Source organism: Juglans regia, chromosome 15 (assembly GCF_001411555.2).
Source record: "Juglans regia cultivar Chandler chromosome 15, Walnut 2.0, whole genome shotgun sequence".
In the NCBI taxonomy this organism is placed as follows: domain Eukaryota; kingdom Viridiplantae; phylum Streptophyta; class Magnoliopsida; order Fagales; family Juglandaceae; genus Juglans; species Juglans regia.
The window spans coordinates 2228959-2245595 of NC_049915.1; the positions used below are offsets into that span (position 1 = coordinate 2228959).

General features: G+C 31.6%; 1 pseudogene; it reads left to right on the top strand.

The window, feature by feature from the left end:
- The first annotated feature begins 4364 nt into the window (after nucleotides 1-4364).
- Nucleotides 4365-5022, top strand: LOC109020233 (annotated as a pseudogene).
- The last annotated feature ends 11615 nt before the right edge of the window (nucleotides 5023-16637 follow it).

Below are 16637 nucleotides of genomic sequence, written 5' to 3' on the forward strand. Positions count from 1 at the left end.
CGAAGGCAAATAGTAAGGCAAGGGGGAACAAAAAGAAAGACTCGCGCGAAAATAAGGCTGACTTTGGACACTGCGACTGACAATGACCAGCCTTGCAGTGGGATCGAAAATAAAGTCATTTAGTTGAGATGGAATAAAATGAGATTGAAATTAAAAAATTAAATAAAATATTATTAAAATATATTATTAAAATATATTTTTTAATATTATCTTTATTTTTAAATTTAAAAAAATTAAATTATTTATTTTATTTTATATTAGAAATTAAAAATATTATAATGATTAGATAAAATAAGATATTTCTGAAAATAAACGATGCCTAATAGCTCCAAGGATCATGCTACAGGACCCATGAACCCAATCGATAGTTCGACCGATGACAATTGCAGTTTTTTTTTTGTTTAACACATAAATTTAATAATATTAACTTCCTTAATATTTAACAGAAAAAAAAAAAATTGTGAATCATGCATTGTCTATCTATAAGGTCTTCAATGATTTAAGGTTTTCAAATGCCACCCATCGACAGAAGAGAACGACATAGGTGTATGACACTTACCACCAACGGGGTTTCTAGAGATGGTACAGGCAAGGTTGTTATGGTTGCTAGTAAAATAGAAGAGGAAGTGGATGGGGTTGCAACGATTGAATTAGTGGTTGTTTTTACAGCTTTGCATTCCACTTGGGATACCAAACAACCTTTATACCCAAAAACAAAATTTTTATTTTTATTTTAATAAGATTTTAATGCTTAATTATTTTTATGAACAATTCATTTTATATATATAACTTCTCACATCTTTATATTGCTTTAAAAGACTTCTACATCATCTTTGTTATTGTTATTTGTTTTGGTAACATTGTCGGCGATATCATATCCTATATATATATATATATATATATATGTTCAATTTTCAGGTGTCATACAGCTAGGTGAGGTGGACCACTAATTAAGTAGTAGTTTGATTAATTTTGCAAAATGACCATTAAGGCTTAATTAATTATAGATAAAAAAAAATACGCCTAGGATCTCAAATTTAATTTATTGTTGTTGTTGTTGTTGTTATTATTATTATTATTTTATATGAGAAAGGAAGGAAGCCTCATGGAAATTTCCGTCTTCAATTTTTCTACAAGATTCCTATTGGTGAATATCTTTGCAAGCTTTTCTTTTTGGCAATATTGCTTGAATGACCAACCCGTGGCTATTACGTTGTAGTAGTAAGTATGTAAGTATTGTATAATTATTTTAAAAAAAGTGAATAAATATAAGATCTACATGAAAAAAATTAATTTTTTAATAATAGAATATACTTTTTTTCAAAATGATTACAAGACGTTTGAATACTCTATGATTATATATATAATTATTTCGTGAATATATACACACTCAAAAGAATCTGGGAAATCAAAAGTAAAGAAAGGACACATGAAATTCTGACCCATACATTATGATGTGTCTATTTAGTCCATGCCCTTCCAAGAAAAAGTAGGGAGAAAAAAGAAGGAAAGAAAAAAAATTCTGGGTTTTCATTTATTTAAAAAAAAAAAAATAGAAACGGACTCATCAAGCAAGAACAATGAAATAGCACATAATTAAAAAATCTGATCAAGTTCGTTGTATCTGCCATCTTTAGTTTCCAATCAAATCTGATCAAGGAGAAGCAGAAGAAGATGCTACCTTGATAAGTGCTTGTTTAAGGATTCTTGTTATCCATATGTTAGAGCTTGTGGATTGAAAAATAAAATAAAAAAATCCTATATGACAGCTCATCTACCTGCCCATCCGATCATCAGCTGCTGAACATGATGTCTCTGGCCTACTGTATTTACAATCATGTGATCGTCTTGTCTGGCATTTGAAAGACTACTTCTCAATAACATACATTTTATTTATCAGAGAAATAAATTTAAATAGAAAGCACACAAGGGAATAATATGACCAATCCGAAGCATATATAGAAAAATCTCCCCTGCATATAAAACCCTTTGTGTACAGTGATTTTTAGCAGTTTAATTTCTCAGTTTGCATACTCAACTTTCCAATTAGTCTTTACATTCCGTCTACATTAGGCTATTTTAAACCAGATTTTGTTTACTGCATAGAAACATTCTTTCCACAATTTTTTTTAATTAGGAAAACGTCCTTTGCACGTTATACTGCTACTAGTGTGTATATATATATATAACAAAAGATAAACATGAGAAAAATCTAATTGATAAAATAGTCAAATTTACAAAAATAAAATGCTTAGGCCACTGACACTTATTTCGACTTTTTTTTTTTTCAAATTTGTGTTTTTTTATGTTTAGTATTGTGTTTTTATTTTTTTTGTATTTTTTTTTTAAAAATACATTAAAAAATACTTTAGTAAAAGAAATAAAGCACCCTGTTTTTTTATGAAGCATAACAAACTCAGACAAGCATGCAAGCGGGCTGAGATCACTAGGGCCGACCACTCTATACGGTGGCTGGGGCCATTTTAAAAAATAAAAAAAGTATTTATAATGGGTTATTTATAATTAAATAATTCTTTATATATATATATATATTATATAGTCAACATCAACGTGAAAGGACTGAAAGTTAACATGATAAAGCTACGTGCTTCCCAACTGATGCCATGCATATATGCGTGGCAGATTTGTCAACCCACTTGATTGAAATCTAGAAAAGAAACAAATTTTAGTGCACGGAATCCATGTGAGTAGGGTCATTCAATTTCATGGATAAAAAAGTTTCCTTAATTATTCCATTCATAGCTATAGCATATACTAGTTAGTGATCATGACTCGTGTCTTTTTTTTATTATTGTCTCCATCATATACATTCAAAAGGTTCTGCAGGTCATGCATTCATATTTTGAGAATGATGATCATCGGTCATGGGTTTGATCCAAAAGTTAATACATGTAGAAAACTGCAAATTAAATTGCAGATCATCTGACCCATTTCATAAATAAATTGCATGGCCAATTAGTCTTTATCAAAATTATATTAAAAATTTTGTTAATTAAGCCTCAAAATCAGGCTTTAATTGATGTCACTCACTCATGAATTAATAATATGCATCCACCATCGAATATTTCATATATCAAATGAACAGTACAAAATGCATGAGTGATTGCATTTCGTTGAAAGTTCAAAGGCAATTGCTTTATGCAATATTAGAAGAATTCAATATTAAAGAGAAACATAAAAGTATAAATAATTATGTCATGTCATCATCAAGATTCGAAAGGGTGCAAAATGGACTGTCCGAGAAACGTCACTTTGAAAGTGATAGTTTACCAGATGCAAAAGCCAAGGGGCCGGGGACCAGAGGCAAAATGGTCTGACAATTAAAGCAAGTTTGATAGTACAAGATTCGATTCAATTCAATTCAAGATCAGAAAATACAAGATTCTCTCTCTCTCTCTCTGTTGATTTCTTTCCTTTCAAGATCAGAAAGATACATTATTCTCTTTTTCTCGGTTTATCTCTTCTTTCTTCGTTCTCCTTCTACTCTGTTAAGACATTTGATTTCCGGTTCAGGGCAGTTTCCGCTGGTTTAGCATTATTGCAGCTTTTTTCCGGGTGAAATTTAAAAAAAAAATAAATAAATAAAATTGATGATATATTCGGTGCTCCTTTCTCCCCATCCTTTCAAATCTCTCTCTCTCTCTCTCTCTCTCTCTCTCTCTCTCTCTCTCCGTCCACTTAGCTAGAGCCAATGGGGGGTTTTCATTTTTGTTCTGACCATAGTTACCGTGAATGGCAGTGTTTGCAATTCAATTTGGGTCTTGTTATTGTGATTTGTTTCTGTGATAAATCTGTCGTGAGAAGTGATTGGGTGGCCATGAAAGCTCTTGTCAGATGGGGTGTTTACAGAAAGAAGTCAAGGGCGGATGTCATCCAAGTAGATTTGTTTGCATAGAACTTGCTTGAGTAAATGCAGCAGAGATTTTGCCATGTACAATTTTATCCACTTGTAATAGATTTGTTTCTTGTTTGCAATAGTTTTGTGTACTTCAAGCTGTTCCAGCTTTAGGGGGGAGTATTAGAATTGTAACTACTGTTAGGTATTAGTTACAAATTAGTTAGAAGTGGTTAATTTGTTAACAGAGGGTTTAAGCTCAAGTGTTGTATATAAATACCTCTCTCATGTGTAAGAATCAGATACATTGCAAAAATATCTTCTATTGACCAAAAGCAGACCTTTGTATTTGTTTGCACCCGAAAGAGAAAGGAAAGAGATAGAGAAATAAAGCACCCTGTTTTTTTATGAAGCACAACAAACTCAGACAAACAAGTACATTGATTCAGGCAGCTACTAACTAATCTAATTTTGATAGTAGATCAGAATCTAAAGTCTCAAAGTTGAAGAATCTAATTTTTTTATAGGGTTCTACTCTGCGGCTGCTTGCTTCAACCTCTTCTTCGCCCTCCGACCCCTCGTAGCAGTTGAAGAACTCCTCCTCCCTCCATCACCATGGGGAAGACACGTGGTATGGGAGCTGGTCACAAGCTGAAGTCCCACCGTAGGAGGCAAAGGTGGGCTGACAATCTTACAAAAAGTCCCACCTTGGAAATGAATGGAAGAGGCCATTTGCTGGGTCTTCCCATGCAAAAGGCATTGTCCTTGAGAAGATAGGTATCGAGGCGAAGCAGCCAAACTCTGCTATCAGGAAATGTGCCAGAGTCCAACTGATCAAAAATGGGAAGAAGATTGCTGCATTTGTCCCCAACGATGGTTGCATGAACTACATTGAAGAAAATGATGAGGTGTTGATCGCCGGATTTGGTCGAAAGGGTCATGCTGTCGGTGATATTCCCAGTGTTAGGTTCAAAGTTCTGAAGGTTTCTGGTGTCTCCCTCCTGGCTCTATTCAAGGAGGAAAAGGAGAAGCCTAGGTCCTAAGTTTCTTGGGAATGGCAGAGTATGTGTTTTAGATGGATTTTTCTATGAATTGAACTGTTACAACCTTTTAACAACTAGATTTTGTGGACTTGTCTTTATTAATCTTAAGTATTTTTTGGGTAATTAAATTTTAAGTTATTACAAAAAAAAAATTAAAATAAAATAAAGTATCAATTTTATTGATGACCCTGTGGAGGAATACTTTTTACATCTTAAAGCATAGCCAAAAACAGAAAAGGAAGAACAAAGCTCATCTAATGATGAACATGTGGGTAGGGCAGCAGATATTTAACGACCTCGGTAGGGAAACATCTACACGTTCTTCGCATAATTCTCAGCTGGGTTTTTGGGCAGTGAAGTACTGATTTCCAGAGACGATGAAGTGGGGTGGTGGTTTAGACAGCAGAGATGTTTTGCAATGGATTTGAGGATGGAATCAAGAACCATCTTCTTCACCGATCTTCTCTTTCGAGGAAATATGCTCCCTTTCTTGGGTATGAAGCGGGGTTGCCCAACCTCAGCTTCCACCATTTCCTCAGTACCTTTGCTCAGCTCCATCTCCTCTCTATCTCTATGTACGTAATATGGGAATTTGGCTTCAGTTGCGGAATTCTGAACGAAGAATGACAATGGAGAAACCTCCATTAGTAGCCCTTTAAATGTGGGTTTGCGGGATATATGGCTGCCACGCGTCCAACCACTCGTGTGGGGACTTCTATCAGTTAACGCCTTCAACAAGTTGCAATTACAGACGACAAAGCGGACGACACAGCAGAATCATCGATGTCTTATCTTAGTGATCATCATAGACCTTCACATTACATGTTCACGTGATTAAAGTATCATTCATTATCTTCGGTGAATAATTATACACGAATTATATTTCACAACATTATAATCAATAATAAAATAATGAAGTTTAAAAATAGAGAAATATTCTAGCCACAAAAAGTTTATACAAAAGTAATTTCACAAACTGATATAGTTTAATATGATTTGTTAAATTGTAAAATTACTTTTATTATAAAATAAGTCTATTAAATCACGTGAAATCACGTCAGTTTATGGAATTATTTTTATATATTCATCCTAAAAGTACCATATATTATAATTAAATATTCGATTCTGTTGTATGGTTAATTTATGAGCTTCATTCATGAAGCTGTTCTTTTCTTTATTTGTTGTAGAGCAATGAGAACATAATCATGTTGCTAAAGAAAGTAAATAAAAAAGGTAGCTTCGAGATTCCTGCTCAAGACCGACTTCGTCTTTATGTAAATTAAACTATGGCCTTCAAACTATATAATACATAATATAACTTACGTATATGGAATTAATTAAGACAGACTTTTGACACTGTTCATCGACTCGTAAGTGATGAGCATTGAGCGGTGTGAAAGAAAGACTATAAGTGGCAAATCGAGAACGCAGCCTATGTGAAAGGATCAACGTTAATTCCGGCTACCAGCATCTTTTCATTTTTTTCTTTTCTGTGCACAGTGGCAGAACCACATTAAGCTTGGCCCCTCAAAATTTTTTGAAAATTCAAATATTCCCTAGATCTTAATCAGAATTATATATATATATATATATATATCCCTAGTACCTGCCTCGTTTGTCTCGCCCGTAGCCGCAACTACTTTTTGGATATTTTCGCATATATACGCGTTGCCGCGTTGATTGGCTGATGCTTTCAATGTGACCTCACCCTTCACTCGTCACACGATAAAAGTTCAAGATAAATAATTTAATCTTAAAAAATTTATATAAAAATAAGTTAATAAATTATCTTAATATAATATGTTAAATTATAAAATATTTTTTATTATAAATTAAATTTATAATAATATTAATTTATAAATTTATTTTATAAAACTTTTTTATGACGGCAATTTTTTTTCAAAATTCAAAAGAATTACTATATTTATATGTTAATTTTACAAAATATTAATTTTATTAGTTGATTTCATTTTGTCTTAATTTTTTTTTATCAAGGCAAGGCTGACGTGGTTATTTTTAAGTTAGTATATAATTTTTCTTTATTTGTTTATAAATTATAAGTTAGCCAATTAATTAAACAGTTTGTCTGATCAATACCTAGCATATATAATATCAAAGAATTAAAAATTATTTTTTATGTTTTTTAATATCAGTAAATTATATCATACCATAAAACTAAAAAGATCTCAATTAATATAATTAAAATGATGATGAACATTGTTTTTAGCGTGTAATATTTTGATACGACAAAAATAATGTTAAGCGCATATAATTAAAGACAGAAGGCAAAAATACAAATAAAGAATGAAAAAAAAATAAAAATAAATTATGAGTTCTTATTTTATTTGAATTAAAAATTCTAATATGACGGATAATTGATTTTGATTAAAAAAATTTTTGTTACAAATGGAAGGAATATTGCGTCTATAATGTTTATTTTATTTTTTATAATTATAAGCCATAAGTATAATGCCGTGTGTCTCCATGGAGACACTGACATGACGATGGTTACTAGAATGGGAATTAGATTATCGTACATATGTACGTGGAAAAATGATTTACACAACTTTTTTTTACAACACCTTATATAATTATGTTCATTTTTATAAATTGACTTATGAAAATAATATCACTTTAAAAATTACGCCCATCTTAAAACATAAATGTGAAATGTATGTGGGTATCATTAGTCATATATATGTCTCCCACCGACTCTCCAAGCTCGTTCAGACATGGCCAGAAAGGGGAGGAGAATCTGAGTGTGGGACATATGGCCATGTCTCCCACCATGCAAGTCTCCAAGTAAGTTCAAACATTGAGACTGATGGTTACCAGAAAGGGGAGGAGAATCTGATCAGTGTCCCACATTGAGATACAAGACTTTATTTCAGTGTTTACATGACTTGAAGAAGACGAAAACGAATATCATCGTGATAAAGACCAAATTATGTATGTATTTATTATGAGAAAAGATATCTGTAATCGTAAATTTTACAATTGTTGTGTAATCATTTTGATAAAAAAAGTGAATAAAATATGAGATTCATATGAAAAAAATTAATTATTTAATAATAAATTATACTCTTCTTCAAAATAATTATATGACGTTTACGAACTTCACGAATATATATTTATGTTCGAGTTGAGTGTTGCTTGATGTTAGAGGGCCATGTCTGCAGGTGGCCTATCTCAGGACTTGAATGAATCAAGACCATGTACATAGAGAATTGGGCCGCGCGGTTTCATGCATTTCGAGTTCATTTCGGTCCCCTTTAATAAAGATTTGATTGATTCTTTAACTGTTTCAGTGGCCCAGTTTTGCACAGTTGAGCCCAATTCTGGTCTACTCTTACGATCCCTCAAAATAAGTAGTTTATTAGACAATTATGAATAGTCCTTTTTAATATATATAATGTCAAGCATTTTGCAACCAATGTTATACCTCTTTCGGATACCGCTTTCTATAATTAATTTTTGGTTGGCAATCTTATTCGTTTCACTATTAATTGTAGCTTAATTTACCAAATGTTGGTATTAAGACAGTATGTTGTTATCCGTTCTAACATTAATTTTGATTATGTCAGAATATGACCTTAATTAGTATTCTGATCATCATAATACTCGATCTAATATTCTTGGATGCTTTAAAGCATGATAAGCTATAATTATGAATTAATTATATTTCCTTTATTCCATAAGCATCATTAATCAGCTATCAACGAATAGGACACTCTTTAGGGTACATTACAATCATTTGAAAAACACAAACATTAGCTCATAAAAAAAAAAGAAAAAAAAAATTTATTTCCAGATATTTCTGCAGTCTTCCTCTTTCTTCATTTCTTTCCTACATTTAAATTTCTTTCTTACATTAATGCAAAAGCATCAGCAGCAGCAGGTACTAAAGGACAACTTCGAGATTATATGCACATCTACATCGTTTGTGGGATTATAGTCTTACTATTTTTGAAGTAATTCTCCGACTAATCTGAATACGGGGCGTTACAGTTGGTTAACAGGAGGTGTCAGGGCGACGAGTCCCATCTGCCCCTTACTATCCACTTTTCCCACGTGTGGGTCGTTTCATTAGCTGGTTTTACTCATGAGCTTAGTATTTTGCAGAGACCCACTAACTCTTTTTAGAGAATGATCGTTAAGCTTAATCGGACTCTCTGACTCACTCCCTAAAGATCCCTCATGGGATTGTTATATAAACTAAGAGTTGGGGAAAATCCTTTTACACATATGATCACTTGCATCAAAAAGCTTGCTTTGTGTCTCGCAATATTAGTATTAGGTGTAAGTTCCAAATAGACAATGTCTATACATATAGACTAGTAAAAAGTATGTCCCACTAAAAAAGAATAGTTTATATAAATATATATATATATATATCTTTTAAGATGAGATCTACTTTTTTACAAAGATATGCATGAGGTTTGTCTATTTAAAACTTGTATAAATCATTTCTCTTTTGAAAAATTAATTTTACCAATTTACATTTCAGCTGGTTTTATTTTAACTTTTGAGTGGGTTAAAATTGATATGGTTATTGTCACGTTAGATGGCAACTTTTCTTTTAGGTGGTATTTGGCACTCATGACAAATTTTATTCACATCCTTATGTGTATATATAGTAGATTTATTAAAGTATTTATATGATATAATTTAAATTAGAAGATAAACTGTATTAAAATATCAACAAATAGATTACACTTTCATTTTTTATCTCTCACCTCGTATCAACCCATAAGGAATACAAAAATCTATTTTTTATTTTATTTTTTATAACAAGCTTTCCAATTAAAAGGAACATCCTTTACAAACAGTGTTTATCCTCCCAAATAACTGAGCTAAGATAATAGGAAAAGACTCCTCCCAAACGCTTAGATAAGTAACATTCCAAGCATGCTTAGCCAGCTTGTGTGTCCCTTCATTGCCCATACGACCAACATGCTGTATGCTGCACTTGTAAAAGGGCCTCATCATCTCTTGAATCTCTTTAACCACATTACTAAGGAGAGACATAGAATCTCAATTATTTTGAATGGTTTGAACCAATCACTTTCGATCACCAAGTTTATAATTTCCCTATGAATACAAAGTTGCAGACCTCTTAAAATTGCCAACAGTCTATTTCAATAGGATCATTGACTGCAATCTGCAAATAGTACCTCTGCTTTCTCATCTAAGGACGCCTACCCCTGATATTTGTTGATCATGTGTACTTTATAATCATGTGTACGTGTTGCTCTTCAATTAGCTAGTTTATTTTACTAAGTCGTCGTTTCATCTATTATGATGCTGATGTTAGAAACCTGGATGCAAGATATGATAGATTTCAGGGGTCGTCTTCTTTCAGTTTCCCCACCCCAGCCCCAAAGAATTTGTTCAGTTTTCTCCATCGTTTTAGGTTCTATGCGGTGTTCTCCAATTCTCCAAGTTTCGTGAGAGTCAGTCTCGTTTTGGATCGATTATAAGCACAAGTCTGTCATCTTGAGAATCCTACCTCTTCCTACTGCCCTTCTCAACGGGTGACTGAACCAAACTGCAGTGCCTGAACATGAAAAATCTGCGATTTGTACGTATCTCGATCCTCTTAGCTACGCTGTGTAATTAATTCATTTGACGATCCACTCTTTCTACCCATTATCGGTGCTATTACGATTAGATTACACTTATTTTAGATGCATTTTTTCTATTTTGCATACGATTAGATTACATTATTTTTTTAACACAGAGTCTTCTGTTTCCCAAAGCTCAACCACTACTCCTTACTGCCATTCCCATTTTGGGGATTGATTAGAAATCTAGTGGTTTAGCTTTGGGAATTGGAAATGGAAAGAAAGCACACCTCTGTACTTGTTTGCACTCGAAAGAGAAAGATAGCAGATAAAGAAATAAAACACTGTTTTTGAATTTTTTGCATGAAAACAAACCCAGACAAAACGAGTACATTGATGGAGGCAAAATAAAAACCCAGACAATTATAGATCCAGCACAAAGAAAGCAACTAACTAATCTGCAATCACAAGGATTGTTATTTTAGATAGTACAGCACAATCTAAGGTAACAACCAAGACCATCAAACGAAGTAAAACAAACACCATCTTAAACCATAAGCAAAAACAGAGAGACGAATAGAAATCATGTAATGATGGCCATGTGGGTTGGCCAGAAGATATTTAAGGAACATGGTGGGGAAAGATCTTCATGTTCTTGGCATAATTGTCAGCTGCTGGGGTTTTGGGCAGTGAACTGGTTTCCACAAAGGATGAAGTGGAGTGGTGGTTTAGACGGCAAAGATGTGTGGCAATGGATTTGAGTATGGAATCAAGCACCATCTTCTTCACCGATCTTCTCTTTCGAGGAAATATGCTCCCTTTCTTGGGTATGAAGCGCGGGCGCCCAAACTCAGCTTCCACCATTTCCTGAATACCTTTGCTTAGCTCCATCTTCTCTCTAGCTCTATGTAAGTTAAGGCGCCCTTTTAAAGACGTTTGTTATTCATCCTTCCATGCAATTTGTTATTATTTCTCTCGTTTCCTCCTAGTTTCATTTTTATCTACTTCCATTTATGCCCTCAACACTTTCGCACAAATGCGGCTTGACGTTTGTGATGTTCATCTTTTGACTTTTAATGCATAACCTTTGATGTTAATAATAACACCATTCTTCCAAAGTGGAGGCATCTGGATTAAGTACCAGATGCATTCAACTGACTAAGTATTAAATTAATTTTCACTAAACAAAATCAAGTCAGAGAAGTGCTAAAGATTGGCAAATTAGAACTAGTTCTAAGAAGTATTAGAGTAAATATTTTAAATGAATAAAATAATATTACAAAATAATATTTAAATGGTATAAATAAAAAATAGATAAGATAATGTATGGTGTATTGTAAAAGTCAATATATAAAATTGAAAAATATGTTTTGATGATATATTTTAAAGTTATAATAAGTGATTTTCTAACTGTGAATTAAGTCATATTTTACCAAAATGACTTAAAATTAAGTCAATATGAATTAAGTCATATTGAAAAATATATTTTGATGATAATGTATACTTTTGTTGTTTTTCCATTAAGTCATATTTTACCAAAATGCTCATAAAATTCTTGACTATTTCACATGTAGCTCCCTTGTATAATTTAATGATGGATCTTATTTTACCAAAAGGTTCTTATGACCCTTGACTATTTGACGTGTAATTCTCTTGTAGAATTTAATGAATGATCATGTTTTACCAAAAGGCTCTTAATAGAGAGTAAATAGAGAATCCAATATGGATGCACACCAATGCTCATACTTTACTAAAGTTTAGATTTTTTAATCATGATTTTTTGTTTTTCTTTAACCTCATATTTTTTTTCCTAGACAAACAAGCTGCTAACTTTTACACTTTTTTTTTTTATTATTTAAATCATTATGTCAGGCTCATCCTGGGACTAACGCACCAGGAGTCATTCCCTAGTATATATATATAAATATATATATTTACTGTACTCTTTAACAGAAGAAGAATTCTAAAGCCAAAGCGAAAGGCTTTTACAGCCATTAACATTCGTCAAACTATGCAATTATACTGTTTCATTAAATCAAGGCCTTTCATAAAATTTAAAAAAAAAACTTTGTTCTTGATCATGATCTTTATCCATGCAGAATCTAATATAGCTATCTAGCTTACTTCTCCATGAGTAGGGCTCTTTAACAATGGGTATATCGGTGGCCTAATGCATGACTGATCTGGTCATAGTTCCCCCATAATCATCATGCTTCTCAATATCATGTATTAATAGCTAGCTTTAACATCGTTCTTTCTGTTCTCATCACTTTTTCACAGCTCTCAGTATATAATTTATTGATGAGCAAGAACGTTGATCGTTTAAGGGGTAGACAAATAAAATTATAGTTTTTATATCCGTGATTATGGATGACAAAATTATTATAGATGAAGAGTAATATTAATATTCTTAAAATAATAAAAATATATATTTTTTTCATCGTAAATATATTATTCTTGGCCTCTTGATATTTTTTTTGATGACGATCTGAATTCTAATATGTATAATCATTATAAAAAAATTACTTATTTGTTACTAATTATTTTTTGTGAAAATAATTATTTTATATTAAAATAAATCTATTTTTATTTTAAATGATTATTCTTGTCATAAATAATCTATCTCAAATATATATATATTTTTTTTGCAGTGAATTAAAAATCTCTATATGTTCATTTATACGGCCTGTTCAAGGCCATGCAAGTAAAATATTACAGATCAATATATATAATAACGCGTGGAAAGTACATTCATATCGTTGTTTCCAATAAAATCATCCACTCATGACCGGTTGAGGACCCAGCTCGTACGAGAATAATAAATACGGTATCGGTCGATGTAGATCGATCATGATTAGATTTGTAGACGTGTCGTAGGGGTTTCACATCATTGCTGAATGTAAGGTGTGCTGCTTCTCATCCTTAAAGAGTAGCTATTCTCACAGCTTCGATCTCGCTTTCGGTTTTGTTATGTTTTATTTTAAATTTTTAAAATTTTTTTTATTTAATGATTAAGTAAATATTTTTTAATAATATTATAATTTTTTTATTTTTTAAAAAAATATTTTATTATATTAAAAAAATATACATATAAAAAAATATAATATTTTATTCTATCGATAACTCTCAGGAGCGGTGGCCGTAGAGCCATCCCATCCTTGAAAGTCTTCTACAGGCAACACGTTGCAGTTTGCAAGGACTGCAACGCGGTCGACGTCACAGCAGAGTGAATGTACCCTGATCTATCGACGCAGCTTTCTCATGATTAAATGCTCTATGATAAGTAATAATGCTACACGTTTAATATGTCATATTTCACAGTAGCAAAATTAATTAGCAGATCGACTTCTGACCTCTTCACCAATATTAATGACATGAGTACTCAATGAGTGGTGTGAAAGAAACACAATCGTCTCGTTTGGTCAGCGGAATGTTTAGTTAAAAATTAAATTATTTATTATATTTTATATAAAAATTTTAAAAAATTATAATAATAAAATGAGATATAATTTTATATATCAAAATGTAACTATCTTTTCGTTTTCTCTTAACTGTGCACAGTGGCTGGCTGAATTCGAACAACATTAATTAAGAAATGGCATCCCAATTAAAATTTTTGAAAATTCAAAATAATTAAGAAAACCGTCATTGAATAAAGTTTCCTCATAATTATTAATTATTTGATGGGTCACGGGAATTTACCAGAGCTGCACCGCCATGGAAGTACAGAAATGAGACAGGTAATTGCGAGGATTATAGGATCAATGAAAATGGAATAGGCAAGATTTTATACAAAAAAAAAAAAATTACAAATTCATTAAAAAAACATTTCTTTAACTATTAAATTACATGAAGTCATACACGTTATTTGTGAAATACTTTGTATAATTTTTTTGTGGTTGCAACACTTTTCATTTATCAATTATTTTGATGCTAAATAACATCAAGGGGGAGGAAATTAGGATGATAAAAAGTTGATTAAGAAGATCTATAATTAAAAAAAAATGGTAATTTCAAGATATCTCACACCTTCTACGTACTTACATATAGGATTAATATCATGAATTAGTGAAGATTTTATACCCGAAAACAAAATTATTATTTTTATTTTAATTAGATTTTATTGCTTAATTATTTTTATGAAAATTCATTGTAGATCATACCATTCATATCACTTAAATGATAAAATTTGATTTGTAAGATTTAAATTTTAAAATTTAAATCTTACAAATCAAATTTTATCATTTTAGTGATATGAATGGTATGATCTACATATGCATTAACATAAGAATATAATAACTCGATAGCTAAATTACCAAATATTGATAGCCAATACCGATATCATAATTACAAAAAATCATAATGATACTGATCAATATGGATGAAATAAGAAAAGTAGAGACAAGAGTTAATGATGTATTCAACTTCAACCAAATATATGTATCATGTGTATTGTCTAAGCGTTGCTGTTCAATTAGATAGTTAATTTTACTAAGTTGCCGTTTCATATATTATGTATTATAATGCAGATGTTGGTAGCCAATCTTAAGACTCGTATGAGTCAAGTCCATGTTGTTAGAAGACTGGACCGATTTCATGCATTTTCAGCCCAGTTGTCGTTCATTTGGGCCCGGGTTTAATAAAGTTTTGATTGTTTCTTTTACTGTTTCGAGGCCCAGTTTTGCACATTTGCCGGCCGGTATATCATCTTTCCAGACCATTACCACCGGTTGAGCCCAATTTTGGTCCGATCCAATGTCCCTCCCCCCCACCCCAAAGTTAACTGTTCACCATCGTTTTAGCTGGTTCTGTGCAGTTTTCTCCAATTTTGGTGGTATTCCTGTCAAATCTCTTTTCGTGAGAGTCAAGTCTCATTTTGGATCGATTATAAGCACAAGTCTGTTAAATAATAAATTAAATTATTAATTAATTCACGTTTTATCTTCAATTTAAATTTGTTAGAGAATTGATAATGTAACAAAAGAAACTAAGCATGTTTAGACAATTTGGGGTATATGCCCATATCTAGCTAGGTAACACTTGCTCCTTCATTTAATTAGGTCGTATCTTTGTTAGTGGAATTTTTATAAATTGGATAATATTTTGTTTACTGAAATATTTTAACTATAAAAAGATTCCATAAAGTGATTTCCTTCTCGGATGTGGTGGTCTTTTTGGTTTTACACCCACTAATGTAGTAATGACAAATCAGCAACTACCGTATTGGTATCATCACTACTTTACGGAGAATACCAATTACTGATCGTTTTTTGCTACCGTATTGGTCGGTGTAAAGTTGGGAAAAACACCACCATCCGGTTTCCAGTATTTCTCTTACATAAAATCAATTTTATAAATTGACGTGATCATTTGATGTGGTTTATCAAACTATAAAACTATTTTTATTATAAAGTAAATTTGATGGATCATATAAAATCATATCATGAATCAATTTGTGAGTTTATTTTTATAAAATTTCTTTATATCTACTTCTCTTTTATTTATATGTCCATCAATATTTCCCAAAACAATGACAGATCCATGACATGCATTGATGGAAAGCAGTTGGCGGAATGGTAGGGTTATCTATATTAATTGCTTCATCATTAATGTGAACTTCACAATAAAATTAAGTTGAAAATAATAAAAATTCTAACAACAAATCATTTTTCTAATTTCTTGAATATTGTGGTCCCTAAAAATAATCGTTGTGTGGCCGTACACTTCCAGCTTTGGCTTCTTGCATGAAAATGCAAAAGTGGAAACTCCGTAACATATATATTTTAGAATTAAAAAGAAAAATTAGGAATAACAGAAAAAGTCAAAAGTATGCTCGATTATCATGAAGAAAACAATGATATATAATAAAAGAGGAAGAGCAATTAATGGCCGAGAATTTTATGTATGGACTTTGAAGTAATCCATTAACGCGTATATATATATATATAGGGGTTATTTATTTATTTATTATTAGTACGTCTACATTAGGGTTTTATTATGGTTGTAAATCAATGTCATTAGATGATCAGGTGGGGCTTTATACTTTGGAGCCACCTCTGATGCCGAATGCATGGATGTTAATCTAATTCATGAAATCATTACAATATTATTACGTGGAATTAATGAAACAAAGCTAATTAATTAGTGGAACTAACTAGGTTTTGACAACGTACA